General features: G+C 32.9%; 1 protein-coding gene across 1 annotated transcript in view; it reads left to right on the top strand.

Annotated features, from left to right (window-relative positions):
- The first annotated feature begins 1,109 nt into the window (after positions 1–1,109).
- LOC134647268 (protein windpipe) overlaps positions 1,110–16,134 on the top strand; it is a 53,283-nt gene continuing 38,258 nt past the window's right edge. Inside the window, exon 1 of the mRNA XM_063501545.1 lies at positions 1,110–1,341. The gene's annotated coding sequence lies outside the window, so the exon portion shown is untranslated. The remainder of the gene's footprint in view (positions 1,342–16,134) is intronic.

The following is a 16,134-nucleotide window of genomic DNA, read 5'->3' on the forward strand; positions in this document are numbered from 1 at the left end:
GCTCGACACTGTTGAAAGTATGGTTATTAGGTCAGTGTTTTGGGTCACGGTGATGGCTATTTATGCTATTATCATGTTCGCGATGACAAAGGGAGCGGCCAAGGCTGACGTTGACGTGGGGCGGACACCATCACGCACCCCGCATCGGAAAGAAAACATTAAATATTTGACCGTGATGACATGGCATAAAATTTGATGGACAAAGTAAAAGTAAAGTAAAAACTGGAGTAAAATGGTTTCACTCGGAAATTAAATTAGATGTTTTCTAAAATAATAACCAATAAATTATCTGCGAACAGCGATGGAGATACCGATTACAATTTTAAAGTTGGAGGCAAATGAAACAAAAACCCCATATGCATTATTGATGAGAATTGAAAATGTGTATTTATTATAGAAAAACATCGTAGTGTATAAATTTACGACAGACCGGATCATACAAAAAAAGTAAAATAAATGGTAGATAGTATTATAACGGAACCGTTAAAACGAGATAAATGACGTGTTTGCAAACCACTGCTAACCTAAACCACGCAATACGTAATCACACGCGTAATAAAAAACGTACCGTTTGCTAATTTATTACGATCGCTGAGGTGGTACGATTGTCGTACGATATCTGTGCTCATTACGTTTTCCAACAGACTCTGTGTGCGATTATTTGGAGTAAGCAAAATGTAATGCTAAGTAACGAACATGTTTTTGCGGTAGCTGCTGCGTGTTTCAGCTAAATTTTTGAGGAGAATGAAATCAGTTTTTCGCAGGTTACGTACACGTGTCGCATGATTTATAAGTACGCTTTTACGCCTGACTAACTCTCGGTCAGAAATTTACAGTTGTTGTTAATTTTGTAGGAGTATGAAAATAACAAGTAGGTAGGTAGGTAAACAGAAATGAGGTTTGGTAAAACTCTTGTCAAATTCTTTTCAAAATTGTTAAACGTTCTTTTAATGTCAGTCGAAAGAACAAACCCGAAACAATAATGTACCCGAGTCATGAAGCTTATGAGGGTGTCCTTAAAAAGAAAATGCAGTGTGTAGTCAATTTTAGCCAAGGATGGTTCTATAGTCGTGTCTAGTTTGGTTAGGAGCGAAGTTGCAGTTTGCGCGCGTGCATTGCTCCGGCTAGGCCGCGTCGAGTCGGACGACTGGATCAGTCCGCACCAACCCGCCGATCTGTCGACACGCCGCCGTCCCACGGACGGTCGTGGCGTGATACCCGCGTGACGAAGTGACAGTGCTGTGAGCAGTGAACCCGATTTTTCGGCAGGACGCTAATTTCACCGAACGACCGGAACGATACGACTGATTTTTTTAAATAATTAGTTGCACAATACACAAGGTACGTTTTTTTTTTAAATTGTGCATGAATGGGAAAATCGTCTTACCTACTTATATCCTTAAGTACGAGTATGTATTAAATTCATCTACCTAATAAGATAAGATAAACAAAATAATATTTAGGTTGTGTAGGAATATCTTCCGGCAATTATAGAAATTTGAAGCAAAGGATGGACTACCGGCATTTCCAAAAAAATGTTATAAGTATCTAATTTGAAACGTGATGTAGTAATAAAGTTTCACTTATTACAATTACAACTATTGAAAAAAAGTTTCTGATACTGAAATTCATGTAAACTTCTTTAATATTTTAGTTATAGGTACTTACAGTGTTAAATTTGCCGAATGCCGGTTTCGTACAAGAATGACAAAACAAGTTTTCAAGGTTTACATCATTTTCGTGCTACTACTACTGCTATGTTACGTGTAGGTAGGTACCTACGTTATTTTATGATCACGCTAGACAGGTAACTTATGATGCTAATTTAATGGTTTTGATGACTGATGGTTGTACTTTGGCTTGTCTTGACATGGTAACCTTACATGCTGATATCGTATCGTATCCGTTATAGGGGTCAATAGCGAGCTAACTTATAGTAATTACTGTGTGACGACTTCAAAATAAGTAAATCCGGTTGTAATTGTAATCAATGACTTTGATTACGGAACATACAATACAGTTCATGATTCTATTTGACTCTTTTAAGTTTCGTTCGAGATAAAAATAAACTTAATAAATGTTTTTTTTAGACTCTAAAACATCTCTACTTAGTTTAAGAAAATATTGTTTAACAAATAAGTTTTTTTTATTAAAACACCTATAACCCCGAAACAGTGCACATTAAATACGTATGCCAACTTGTACCCACTAGTCCTACTACTACCTAAATTTATCTTTTTCGCTTTCCTTTATATGTACCTATTACGTTTTATTTACTCAGACATCAGCGAGGTAGTAACGTTAAATAACAAATTACTCTTAACTGAACATATGGGCGTTTAAATGCGGGTTTTGGCATTCAAAGGGGTAGGTAATTTCACTGTATTTGTTGATAGCTCGTGACATCGCTTCCCATGTCACGGCCATATCATGATCCATGCCAATCATTACTTAACTGTTCACTGCCAGCAGTGGTGGATCCAGGGTTTTGGTTTGGGAGGAGCTTGAACCCAACGAGGGTAGGTTTAAGTAGGATCCTAATTATTTTTTTGTAGGGACTCTGATACTTAAGGGCAAGGCTTTCCTTAACTTCCTCCCCCCTCTAAGTGCAAGTAGGTAATGAAGAATATCTCTATGTAAAATGCGACACCGATCGCTTATTTATGTTCCAGAGACCCAGTATTAATGGCGCCGCCTTGCACTTCCTATCTAATATAAATAAAATTCTACCCTAATTAATAATAGCAGTAATCATTATACATCAATAATAAAACAATTAAGGTTAAAATATACTTGTTGTTTTTGTGGCTTTTAATTTGTTACTTACATGCAAGAAACTACGTTTTGGTAGGTACCTACGTATTTATTAATTACCTACGAATAACGGGTGCTAAACATGCTAACCTGCCCGTACCCATACCCTATTTAGGTACCTAGTACCTAACCAAGAAATAAAAGGGTTATCTGCATTGCATTAGATAAATGTAGCCCAAAAGCCGTCAGTATGGAGAGTGCAAAAAAATAAATTAAATTTCGGCTAGTTAGATGTTTTTTTTTGGGTTGAACCGCGCTTCCGCAGAAAAGTTGTTTAATGTGACTTTAATATTTTCCTCGCGGAATATGCAAGGAATAAAAAAATGGAGTAACGCGCGAATCTCGCAATCAAATTACAGCGCCACAAACACCGTTAATTTACACTCTTTCTGACAAGGTAAGTACCTACCGTGCACTCTGTGCAGTCATTACCATAGACATACCTAATAGAATACCAGAGCTCTATTCATATTGCTTATAGATGGTGCAAGCGTGCGACTCACAAAATTTTTAATGCTCCTTTAACTCTTATCTTATAATACTTTAAAAGTCGAAAAATACATACAAAAGGGGCATACTTGTGACTGGTACACATCAAATTTTGTTATTTTTGGAAAAATGTTAATATCCAGAGAGGAAAACTAAGTTTATATGGAAGGCGGTTTCGGGGCGGTCGTCCACTCTCGTCTCAAGACTGCCTAATAGACGCATTTAGTGAAGTTGTAGCAACATCGGAGCGATTTTCTAGCTCTTTCTTCTTCTTTCTTTATTTCTTTATTGCACCATGGTAATTACAAGATGTTATAGTACATTACATACTAGCGCAGGTGTTTGTGGCCCGAACCAAAGGTGAGGGCCATAAATATGCGATCTGGGGGTTTACGAATTACCGCCCGTGGTTTGTCTAAAGTTTTACGTCTTGCCTTGGCTAGGAAGTGAGATTTTCTCCCCGCTCACTTACGGGCCTAGGGTGACGTAAAAACATAAAACGTATTTCATGGACTCAGTTATAGTAGTTTTTCCGAGGCAAATACTCGAGTAAGCCGTGACAGTAACGCAGTAGAAGCGTCGCCATTAAGGTAATAGAAGCGATTAGCGAAGCTTGGATTAGCGGCCACCGGCGGCGCGCAATTTCCTACCTCCACTTACCTACGCCACATTGGCCACACTCATTAGCCTTGGGCAAGTTTGAAAATTATGATTGATCGGACTCTAACAGGGCTGCCAGTACATACTTTTCGATTATACGAACCAGTGCCTGCAATTATACGAAATTCGATTGCATTATACGACAACACAATTTTTAAAAAATCGATTAATATTAAATCGATATTTTAAAAAGTGGGGTCTTACCGCGAAGACCGAAATTCGCAAATTGCGGGGGTCTTTCTCTTTTACTCCAATGAAGGCGTAATAAGAGTGACAAGAGGGACGCCCGCAATTTGCGATCTTCGATTTTCGCAATTATTGCCCTGACGTTGACGTACCTACGGTTCCATTAAATTGTATAACAGGCCGCGTAGCCAACGTACCAATCGCTTACGCTCCGTAGCGATCGAAACACAACTGTCGCTGTCACACTAATATGGAAGAGTGATAGAGAGACACAAAGCGATTCGCCGGCGAAGCGATAGCGATTGTCACCTTGGCTAGGCCGCCAGTATTGACACACTGTTTTTTGAAGTATTGCCAGTAGTTTGACAACGGTGTTTTTGTTTCGTATCCAATTATACCGATTGACCACCTATACATAATAGATAGATACGAAAAAAATTCCATTATACGAATTTCGTATCCAATTCTACGATCTGGCAGCCCTGGACTGTAATCAAAAATTATTTACATAATCCAGGAAAAAAGCTATCGAAAATTCAAATTGTTGCAGACTCTTTAGAGTTTTTATTCTTCTTTCCGATTTTAATTCAAAAGAAGAAACTGACACATCAGGTTTATAGATTCTTTGATTTGGTTGTCAAACGCTGTGGTTTTCTGATCCTTGTAAATGCTAAATTATAATTAAATACACTATATCGAAGGTAACATCTTATCATTTAATACAGTCCACCAGTCCCATCTTTTTCACAAATGTTCACGTAATTTTCAGTTTCATCCATTTTTAACACACTCGGCGGGTTCTCTGTTTGTAGTCAATTTCCTCTACGAATTGGAAAAACGCTGGGATCGGCTACGAGCGTAGCGCAACGAAAACGTTGGCAGTGAATATGTTAACAATACGAGGGAAAAAATCTGGTAGAAAAAAAAATTGATGTGATGAGGGGTCAGTGTGACAATAGAACTATAATTAAATAATAATATAGTAGGTAATAGCACGTAATAGCACCTTATCTTGTGGAATACATTTAAGTATATTTGTGTTACACCTTTAGTCTACATTTAGCCACCTAATTAAGGAAAGTATATTAATCGCTTTTACTTAGTAAGCTAAATTAGGCTGCTAAGTGCACACTTTCCTTTTGATGATTAAATAATTAAGGGTGCTAATTGATTTGTTTGTTGCAGTGATAATGGTGACTCGAGTGTTTTTAAAGGGATTAAAATGGATATCGTATAAGTATTTTTTATTCACAATAAACTGCCTTAGGCTAAACAAATAATGCAGTGAATAAAATTGCTTTCAACTAATAATCGCACATAACAGTCACACCTTACTTTTAATAAATACAATAAGAAAACGAAAAAAAAAATCATTTCTCAATCAGTAAATATGCAAGTGAGGGCAACTTTAATGGACCAGACCTGTTAATAACCATGTGCTAACAGAAATATTGCATCCAATTAGATTTTCGTTTTCAAACAAGCCAAGACGATATAAGAAATGTTTGGCTGTTCTTCACAACCAAAATGGTGATCTTCTATTACGCTAAATAGTTAAGCAGTAAGAGTTCAAGATATACTAGGGACAGTTGAGACAAAAAAAGGTAAATTAAGTGGCTGAACTGGTTAGGCATGTGTTGACAGCGGGAATAACTTGCAGTTGACCTAAAGAACAGGGTTAGTTTGAAAGATTTCTCATTAACACTAATGAGGTTATGTCTATAAACTTAAAAGCTAATTAGCCTATAGCATAGAGAAATACAGGGTGGATTTTCTTTTTGGGTCAGTGAGGGCAGCTACCAGATCCCGTGCTGCTACGAGAAAACGGTCTAAGAAGACCTTCCCTCGATTTCAAATTAATGAAGATTGGCTTTTACAGATTTTGGAAAAAACATACAGGGTGCGAGAAAAAGGTCATTTTTGACAAACTTTTTTTTTGATGCCAATCGATCCCATTCCTATTAAGGATCAAAAGCTTGTATGGAACCAAAAAAAAATTTCCGGCTAGAAAAGCCACAAATCGAGGAAAACTTTTCCCATACAATTTGTATGAAAATGAAAACTTTTATTTTTCACATGCTGTTTTTGTATGCCAATCGATTCCATTCCTATCCAGTATCAATAGTTTCCTAGGGGTCAACTTACGGTAATGTACTAAAAAGCCACAAATTAATAAAAACTTTTTCCATACATTTACTATGGGGAAAATGTGAAATGTTATTCTCAGTTTTCTATCTCGCCCATCAGTCCTACAGCAATGTCTTCATACAGTATTATGGTCCTTAAATTAACACACACAGTGTTTGTAACAGGACTGATTGGCCAGATAGAAAAATGTGAATTAAATTTCACGTTTTCTCCATAGTAAATGTATGGAAAAAGTATTTATTAATTTGTGGCTTTTTAGTACATTACCGTAAGTTGACCCCTAAGAAACTATTGATACTGGATAGGAATGGAATCGATTGGCATACAAAAACAGCATGTGAAAAATAAAAGGTTTAATTTTCATACAAATTGTATGGGAAAAGTTTTCCTCGATTTGTGGCTTTTCTAGCCGGAATTTTTTTTTAGGTTCCATACAAGCTTTTGATCCTTAATAGGAATGGGATCGATTGGCATAAAAAAAAAGTTTGTCAAAAATGACCTTTTTCTCGCACCCTGTATGTTTTTTCCAAAATCTGTAAAAGCCAATCTTCATTAATTTGAAATCGAGGGAAGGTCTTCTTAGACCGTTTTCTCGTAGCAGCACGGGATCTGGTAGCTGCCCTCACTGACCCAAAAAGAAAATCCATCCTGTATAGTAAGACAAGAGTGCTCACTCCATACATCAGTTCAGACTATTAATTTCAGTGTCTAGATCAAGGACCGGAAAACCCCTCTTTACGCTTAATCCTATCCATTCGGTAACCCAATCAATTCGGTTACCGTATCATTCGGTAACCCTATCATACTGTTACCTGATTGTAACGGTAAGCTTATTGAAACAGTAACCTTAACCTTTAACCGAGTTAATCTCAAAACCCCATCGCGTTAGGGTTTTTGTTAGGGGTTTTTAACCGGTTTTTATTCAGTTATGGTAACCTTTATTATCGGTTGCTTATTGGTTTGCTACATTCGTATTTAGTGATGTGCCGTCAGTCAAATACCTACTAAAAGAAAAAGTTAATTTATTAATAGAACTAATAGTTTATTTTGTTATTTTTGTATTTTTTTTTTAATTTTGCATATTTTAATGTTTTTGTTTATTTTAATGTTTTTGTTTATTTTACTTATTTTGTCTATTTTTTTATTTTGTTTATTTTACTTATTTCATTTATTTTATTTGTCATTAATTTTGTTAATTTTATTTATATAATTTATTTTGATTATTTTGATTATTTTATTTATTTTGTTTATTTATTTTTATTTTTTATTTTATGTATTTTATGTATTTGATTTACTTTATTTACTTTATTTACTTTATTTACTTTATTTACTTTATTTACTTTATATACCTTATTTACCTTATTTACCTTATTTACCTTATTTACCTTATTTACCTTATTTACCTTATTTACTTTATTTACTTTATTTATTTATTTATTTTATTTTATTTATTTTATTCATTTTATTCATTTTATTCATTTTATTCATTTTATTCATTTTATTCATTTTATTCATTTTATTCATTTTATTCATTTTATTCATTTTATTCATTTTATTCATTTTATTCATTTTATTCATTTTATTCATTTTATTCATTTTATTCATTTTATTCATTTTATTCATTTTATTCATTTTATTCATTTTATTCATTTTATTCATTTTATTCATTTTATTCATTTTATTCATTTTATTCATTTTATTCATTTTATTCATTTTATTCATTTTATTCATTTTATTCATTTTATTCATTTTATTCATTTTATTCATTTTATTCATTTTATTCATTTTATTCATTTTATTCATTTTATTCATTTTATTCATTTTATTCATTTTATTCATTTTATTCATTTTATTCATTTTATTCATTTTATTCATTTTATTCATTTTATTCATTTTATTCATTTTATTCATTTTATTCATTTTATTCATTTTATTCATTTTATTCATTTTATTCATTTTATTCATTTTATTCATTTTATTCATTTTATTCATTTTATTCATTTTATTCATTTTATTCATTCTATTCATTCTATTCATTCTATTCATTCTATTCATTCTATTCATTCTATTCATTCTATTCATTCTATTCATTCTATTCATTCTATTCATTCTATTCATTCTATTCATTCTATTCATTCTATTCATTCTATTCATTCTATTCATTCTATTCATTCTATTCATTCTATTCATTCTATTCATTCTATTCATTCTATTCATTCTATTTATTCTATTTATTTTATTTATTTTATTTATTTTATTTATTTTATTTATTTTATTTATTTTATTTATTTTATTTATTTTATTTATTTTATTTATTTTATTTATTTTATTTATGTTATTTATGTTATTTATTTTATTTATTTTATTTATTTTATTTATTTTATTTATTTTATTTATTTTATTTATTTTATTTATTTTATTTATTTTATTTATTTTATTTATTTTATTTATTTTATTTATTTTAATTATTTTATTTATTTTAATTATTTTATTTATTTTGTTTATTTTGTTTATTTTATTTATTTTGTTTATTTTATTTATCTTATTTATTTTATTAGGATAAAGTTCATTTATTTAACTTAAAAGGTAATAATAAAAAAACATTACAACTAACTATAAAATCTATAAATTAAAAATGTAAAACCTAAACTAAAATTAAAATAAACCTACTTAAAAATTAAACTAATACTTATAATATTATATAAAAACTAAAATGCAATACTAATAAAATAGATGTCAATAATATAACTTATTTGTTTTTTTTTTATTTATTTAATTTATTTTATCTATTTTATTTGTTTTATTTATTTTAGAAACTTACAAAATTAAAAGTAGTAGTATGTAACTACAAAAGTTAAATTAATTCAGAATAACATTCTAATTGAATAAAACGTTATTTAGTATAATCCTACATCTGGAATAAATATTCCGTTTTGTCTTTTTCATTTAAAATAAAAGTGTCATGATTTATTCACTTTCTATTTATTCTAAAATAACGAGTGCAAGAATTATTCTTATTCAAATCGATTGGAATAAGAATGAAATTTCTGTTTTTATTCTTATTCTTATTCAAGTTATTTTTTGCCCAACTCTGCTCTAGATTACTCTCGTGTTGTTGAAGGTGACTATTGAACAAAATCTGCAAAATATCTTTCATGTATGAAGTCAATTATTTGCACTTCCTAGTACCTAATAACATGAAGATAATAAATATACCTACACGGGCGAAGCAACATGCGTATTTAAATCGAAACGCTGCGCTCCGCTGGCACGCGCTACAACGCAAGTGCACCGAATGTTTAAAGGTCGTGGTATTTTCTATTGTATTAGGATATTTAGGATTAAGCAGAATGCGGTGAGAGTCATAGTGACAACAATAAAGCCTTATTATTGTACTACACTACAGTATTGTTATCAGTACTCTGCCGTGTCATGACTAATTGATGTAATTGTAGATACATGAGTTAGTGGTAACAAGGTTAAATGGCATTTATTTGGTCATATTATACGTCATATTATATGTAGTACAATGTATATAGATAGTAAAATGAATTTCACCCCTCTTTTCAATGGTCGGATTGATTTGAATTTTTTGAAGCCTTCGAAACGGTGATGATAATTTTATAATGAAGCTACATAGAAAGTAAACTGCGAAATTATAATTATGATGGTTCAATGTATATTTCTTTGCGTATTAAGTATGTATTTTGTTTATTATTCCTACCAGCCTTGAGGTCTTACGTATGCTATCTCTTTCACACCTACGGAAAGTGAATGAGATAGTAAATTACTGCAGGTAAGAAAAGAGTCCTACGCTTATCACTATAATTAAATAGATTTGCAGAAAGTTGCAGGCGTGTTTGCACTTGAGACCGTCATTCATTACTCATTGGCAATAACAATAGGATTAAGTCGTGGCGTGGTGAATTCTTTGTCAGCATTTGCTAAACACGTGCGGCAAGCGTTGTGTCAAATATACCTGTTAATTTCCGTCTAAATAATAAATGCAAATTTTAAATATCAGAAGAGCTTTTAAAAACACCATAAGTCTTGGTAGTAACTCGGATACTGAAACCACATACTATAGTTCGTTTTTTTTAGCATTAGAAATAAGGTAATAGTACATTATTGCAGAGGCCGGGAAAGGGCAATTCGTGGATGAGTTTCGATTCGTTCGAAGAAGACGAATCCACGAATTGCTATTCCTGCCGAGGCATATATAGTGCTTTTCTCCAAACATGCGAGGAAATAAGGTAAAATAATAATTATTTAAGCAGCAAGCATCACTCAAATCGAACCTTCACATCAAAAATGTGAAAAACAATTTCCCTCTAAAATATTTTTTTTTTAAGTTAAGGGCACAAACTTATTCTGCCATTCAGTACCATTCAATATAATTGTGCAATATAGTTGGTCAAACCAATTTGTCAGTCAGTAAGAACCAGGAAAACTATACCCATCCTTTTCTTTTGGGTGCTAGTACTAGTGTAAGACAAAGATAGTATGATTCTCTCTGTCTCTGTTTATGTACACGGATGAGATCCTTAAAAAAATATAAAAATAATCTTTGATTTTATTAAGCAGTATTTGCACGATCATACACGAGCACAACGGTCTTGTAAGAACGAGACAAGTAAGGTCGTTTATCTTACTATCTCACTCTATCCTATAGTTTGAAATGATAGCTGATCGGGTCGTGTAGACGCGGCTCGCGGCTACAATAATTGGCTGTTTGCGTTTTTTATTTTTAAAAAGTAAAAAACACTACAGTAATAAGTCATTACTGTAGTGTTTTTTTCATTCCCGTCCGCTAGAACAGGACAGCGATAGTTTGATTTTTTTAAATTAGAGTTTGACAATAACGTAGAACTTCCCGTACTATTTTTGCTACAATAAGGTGAACATTTCCGAGCATATTGGAGAAAACAATCTTGATGTCTCTTTTAATTGAAAAGCACATTTTAAAAATAAGTTACGGTAAATATGTAACAATTATGAATCTAATACGATCTTTTATAGTCTTCTGCTTTCATAAGTAATAGTTATGGTTTTTAAAAAGTGTTTTTCAATTAAAAGACATGTCAAAATCGCTTACCTTCTTTCAAGTTCTTTCTAATGCTAAAAAAAACGAATTATAAACATAATTCGAAAACAGAAAAAAATCATGAGTATTTTCCCCATTTGTTCCTGCCCAACGTGATCGCCGCGATACATGGGGCGGGGACATATGGGAATGATTTAACTGAAGCGCCTATTCCCATCTGTGCCCGGCGGGGAGAAATAGGAATACACCATATCAAGCCATTCCTTATCCTACCTTTAAAAACATCTTTTTTAGGGTTCCGTACCCAAAGGGTATAAACGGGACCCTATTACTAAGACTCCTCTATCCGTCTGTCTGTCACCAGGCTGTATCTCATGAACCGTGATAGCTAGGCAGTTGAAATTTTCACAAATAATTAATTTCTGTTGCTGCTATTACAACAAATACTAAAAACAGCATATAATAAATATCTAAGTGGGGCTCCCATACAACAAACGTGATTTATTTGCTGGTTTTTGCGTAATGGTGCGGAACCCTTCCTGCGCGAGTCAGACTCGCACTTGGCCGGTTTTTTATTTTTTACATTAATTTACGCACAGTGAGCCATTGAAGAGTTTCGCTATCCACCATCCGTTCAGAGCAGCTGAATTGTACCTGATGATTTAGTTATCACATTAAAATAAATACGGGTATCGTCCAATACCAAGACTATGCGGCAGTAAATTAAATTTGTAAGATTTTATTGCATAAAATCAGGTATAAATTAGTCAAGAAACATAATAGTTTCTTGTCTAATTTACTTCTATCTATACGTAACGCCTATACGGCACCCATACTACATGTTTAATCCAGGAATATTATTTAGAATATAAAATCATGATTATATTTATTTGATTAAGAATGAGATGATTCTTATTCAATTTTTTCACATACGAATTATTTCCGATCAAAATTATTTGAATAATTTTGACGGGAATAAAATCAACATGATTTTATTCTTAGGAATTCTTATTTAAATAATGATTTTATTCTTGAATGCCCAACACTGCTTACTAAGTATGTATGTAATGTATGTATCTATTTAATTTAATCAAAACTATTTCACCTACCAATGTTATAGATACCCAATGAATATGTATAATGAATTCTGCCCTAGTAGCACGGTCGCATTTTTATCGTTTATCACCATGCCTGTCACGTTCTAACAAGTATGTAAGTGCGAAAGTGACGGGCATAGTGATAGTCGATAAAAATGGAACCGTGCTGAGCCCCCTGGTATTAATGAAAGATTTGTAGTATTAAAATAAGTTTATAACTGCTATAGATATATATTTTCTGATCGCTGCATTAAGCGGTACAAGGTAAATTACGACTTAGCTCATACAACTCACCGCATCTGAAAACATTTTAAACTAAAGTCTATTTTTTATTCGGTAGACTAAAATGACATTTCGTAGTATGAACATCATGTGTCATTTCATTTCATACTATGAAATGTCATTTTAGTCTACCGAATAAAAAAATAGACTTTAATTGCTTATTATAAAATAAGCTCATAATAACTAGTACATATGTCATTTGTTAACAATGGTAAAATATCTACCACAATCCGCTAGCGCATGTATCTTTATCACAAAGTGTTTTTTTTTTAAATCACTTAAGATAAATTATACCTAACTAGGTACCAGTAAAATTACTAGTTAGGTGAAAATTTTTCTTTAAATCAGTCTTTAATCTGTAGGTACATATCAAGTGTGAACCCGAAAATAAAAATAATAATCTAAGTAGCATAAAATATATCTAAATAATAGCAGATATTACTAGGATAGGATGTTGTTTACTTGCAACTCCTTTTCTAAAAATTTCTAAACTAGAATTGACAAAAACAATAGGAACACACAGGTATAAAGATAAACAAAGGAATGGCCGCGCTGCGCCGCGGCTGTCGCTCTAAAAATAATACTGTAATCGCTCACTTGTTTTCAATTTTAGCTTAAGGACTCAAAGTGCAATATTGTTTGAATTGACAATAAGCGAAGTTACCGGCAAAAAAACTTGTTTGTGCTGGAGGCTTCATAGACCGCCCATGCCAACCACGGTTATTCAATAATAAGTTGAATTTAAGTCTGCGTAAAGTTTACAATCGTTTGAACTGGTTCAAAACCTTATTATGAGGTAACAGCATAGACGGGGTTTTTATTTCGGTTACCGGTAACAGGGGTTAACTCGATCTGATACGGTTACCGAATCAAAGTGTTACCTTATCAGACGGTTACCGTTATGGTAGGGGTTTTTATAACCACTTCTAAAATAACCCTATGAAAAACCCCGGTTAAGGTAACCGGTTCCGGTCCCTGGTCTAGATCTAGCATCGAGTAGCGGAACTATCAGTACTGCTACTTGACAATAGATGTAGCACCGACCGGAAAGTCTTATCTCAATAGCATAAGACTTTCCGGTCGGTGCTACATCTATTGTCAAGTAGCAGTACTAATAGTTCCGCTACTCGATGCTAGATGCTAATAGTCTTTTTGGTACTAAAACTGATGTATGGAGTGAGCACTCTATGTATTTTTTTCTCTATGGCCTATAGGAAAATTAATTTGTGGTCATTTCTTCGCTCTGTGAAAGGAGACTTTCTGTATACCTACTAGATAATGCTTTGCAAACGAAGTATTATTTGTATGTGGAACATAACTAAAAATATAATATTTGGTACGGCATAATAGATCATTCCTTAAAAAATAAAAACTCCCGAGATTTTTTACAGATTTTGGAAAAAACATACAGGGTGCGAGAAAAAGGTCATTTTTGACAAACTTTTTTTTTGATGCCAATCGATCCCATTCCTATTAAGGATCAAAAGCTTGTATGGAACCAAAAAAAAATTTCCGGCTAGAAAAGCCACAAATCGAGGAAAACTTTTCCCATACAATTTGTATGAAAATGAAAACTTTTATTTTTCACATGCTGTTTTTGTATGCCAATCGATTCCATTCCTATCCAGTATCAATAGTTTCCTAGGGGTCAACTTACGGTAATGTACTAAAAAGCCACAAATTAATAAAAACTTTTTCCATACATTTACTATGGGGAAAATGTGAAATGTTATTCTCAGTTTTCTATCTCGCCCATCAGTCCTACAGCAATGTCTTCATACAGTATTATGGTCCTTAAATTAACACACACAGTGTTTGTAACAGGACTGATTGGCCAGATAGAAAAATGTGAATTAAATTTCACGTTTTCTCCATAGTAAATGTATGGAAAAAGTATTTATTAATTTGTGGCTTTTTAGTACATTACCGTAAGTTGACCCCTAAGAAACTATTGATACTGGATAGGAATGGAATCGATTGGCATACAAAAACAGCATGTGAAAAATAAAAGGTTTAATTTTCATACAAATTGTATGGGAAAAGTTTTCCTCGATTTGTGGCTTTTCTAGCCGGAATTTTTTTTTAGGTTCCATACAAGCTTTTGATCCTTAATAGGAATGGGATCGATTGGCATAAAAAAAAAGTTTGTCAAAAATGACCTTTTTCTCGCACCCTGTATGTTTTTTCCAAAATCTGTAAAAGCCAATCTTCATTAATTTGAAATCGAGGGAAGGTCTTCTTAGACCGTTTTCTCGTAGCAGCACGGGATCTGGTAGCTGCCCTCACTGACCCAAAAAGAAAATCCATCCTGTATAGTAAGACAAGAGTGCTCACTCCATACATCAGTTCAGACTATTAATTTCAGTGTCTAGATCTAGCATCGAGTAGCGGAACTATCAGTACTGCTACTTGACAATAGATGTAGCACCGACCGGAAAGTCTTATCTCAATAGCATAAGACTTTCCGGTCGGTGCTACATCTATTGTCAAGTAGCAGTACTAATAGTTCCGCTACTCGATGCTAGATGCTAATAGTCTTTTTGGTACTAAAACTGATGTATGGAGTGAGCACTCTATGTATTTTTTTCTCTATGGCCTATAGGAAAATTAATTTGTGGTCATTTCTTCGCTCTGTGAAAGGAGACTTTCTGTATACCTACTAGATAATGCTTTGCAAACGAAGTATTATTTGTATGTGGAACATAACTAAAAATATAATATTTGGTACGGCATAATAGATCATTCCTTAAAAAATAAAAACTCCCGAGAAGTCCTAAATATTTCGCCAAAAGTAATAGCAAAATGTACGTCACGCACAGTAGATAAATAGCATTAAAATTATTTTATGATAACACGAATTATATTTATCTGCGGTTGATTTTTTTTTTCTCACGATTTCCTATCTTTGCGATGTCGATGAACCGAATTCCAATCCGTAAAGGATGTTGTTCTCACTACTCCAAATCTACCTTTAAAATGTATTTGCATTCGATAGCCCGACTTAAGCAAACAGCATGATCGATGATAAGCGCAGATGTCGGGGTGTGACGAATTATTTACGTTTTTAAATGTCACATCCTTCTTAAGAAACGGTCCACAAAACTTTCGGGGTCTTATCATTCTGTGGGATAGGAGACGTCACATCCTTCTTTACATTTTTATACTAACAAATCGCCCTGGAGTTGAGATTATATCCGAATCAAATTCATGCATCAACCGGTTTTGATTAAGAAAGAGGTGTCGAGAATGATATTTATTTCCATCGTATTTAGCAATATTTCGACAATTTATTACGCAGTTGCATTACGAATTAAACCAAGATTAACCGAGATAAGTCCCGCATTGCTTTTTTCGCATTTATTCGCAGTGAAAGTGCACCTACTTTCACCCCCACTGCGAATCTGTATCAAAACT

The sequence above is a fragment of the Cydia amplana genome, chromosome 4 (assembly GCF_948474715.1).
Source record: "Cydia amplana chromosome 4, ilCydAmpl1.1, whole genome shotgun sequence".
Lineage (NCBI taxonomy): Eukaryota > Metazoa > Arthropoda > Insecta > Lepidoptera > Tortricidae > Cydia > Cydia amplana.